This window comes from Gavialis gangeticus, unplaced genomic scaffold (assembly GCF_001723915.1).
Source record: "Gavialis gangeticus isolate Ggan-Ray unplaced genomic scaffold, GavGan_comp1, whole genome shotgun sequence".
Lineage (NCBI taxonomy): Eukaryota > Metazoa > Chordata > Crocodylia > Gavialidae > Gavialis > Gavialis gangeticus.
The window spans coordinates 72,915,301-72,916,914 of record NW_017729031.1 but is presented as its reverse complement, the minus strand read 5'-3'; positions in this window follow the sequence as shown (position 1 = coordinate 72,916,914).

Here is a 1,614-nt window from a genome sequence, read left to right as displayed (position 1 = left end):
CAGAAGACCTGGGTTCATTTTTGGCTCTGCCAATAACCTAATAGGTGACCTTGGACAGACTGCATTCCCCCTCTGTAGCTCAACTGCCCTCTCTCTAAAATAGGGATAATATGATGACCTTCACTATAAAGCACTTTGGGCCAGATTTATAGAGGTATTGAGCCACCACTTCTAGGGGAGTAAGGTAAATGGATGCCTCTAAAAATATGGACCTATGAAATCTACATGTGAATTACTACCTTGATGCATTAGGACAAAAAAAAAACAAAAAACCACCAACGTGTGCAGCTCCTCTGTGATAACACATATATACAGACATTCCTGGGAGTTGCTGCTCTCCCGGAAGAAACCACGAGTTTGGGCTTTTTCTCCTAGAGTAAAAATGGCTGCTCTAGGAAAAAAATTCCCTGGAGTGATTTAACTCTGATTGTTCCCAGGTTAAGTTTCTCCTGGGACAGCAAATATCTGTTAATGCTATAGCTGCTCTCAGAAGAGAACATGGTCCACTTGGATTACGCATGCCCCCACCCTTCCTCTGGGCAACCGTGTCGTTCACTGGACTCTGCTGCTCTACAAAACACACCTGCTTCTCAATCCCCACACTGTGCTGCAGGGAAACAGGATGACCAGAGTAGTCTGGGTCAGTCAATCTCCAGGCAAGCTAAAAGAAACCTACTGAGATGCATGCACAGGATCTCTCCCTGGTTGCACAGTGTCAGGACTGCAAGCTCTCCACTCTTTGGGGGGCACAGCATTTGAATGTCTGTACACGTGATTCGGGTAAGTCTCTGCCAGGAGAACATGCTTGAGAAAATTCTCTCAGATTTGAATGCATGCATGTAGCCACAATCTCCTTTCTTATAAAGTACCTGATCCTTCTCTATTTTCAAGTTCCATCTAGCGTGACCCAAATACTTTCCTACCCAACAGTTTGTTGGGTACCAACACTTTAAGAGACTTCTTTTCATTTGAAAAGATGCTTCATGCTGAAGTGTCAAATATTCAGACAATATTACACCAGGTGAGAAACTGGTAATCTAATGGTTCAAAAAATAAAACAAATGTTGGGTTTTGATTTCTAATGACAGGGCACGCAAAAACAGACTGCAGTGGGAGAAAGTGAAATACAACCATTCACACACTAATGAGCTGTTTGAACTGTGATAGTGTTTCTTATCTCTTCCTTGTTATATACCACTGTAACTCCATTAAGTCCTAAGAAAGTCCTATATCTAGATGTACACCAGCACAAGAAGAAAGCAGACCCATAGGTTGGCATATCTAATCTTGCTCATGCTTTGACTGGATCTAAGTCTATTAAAGTTGTTTCACTCAACCTGTGTTTCATATAGTAAGCCAAACTTTAAATTAGATTTACTGAAATATTTGGTTTAGTATTTTGCCTTTCACATACTTCCAATCCACTACCTGATTCCTGATGCAGTTGCAGCTGCCAAGGATAAAAATAAGACTAACATGGATTCTTCTAAAAACCTACCCCAATATATATTCATCAGGAACACAAATGCATAGAGTGGAAGCACCCACTTTCCCAAATAAAAGGGAAGCACTTTAGCAGCTGAATATGGAGGGGGGGGGGGGGGAAGGGGGGGG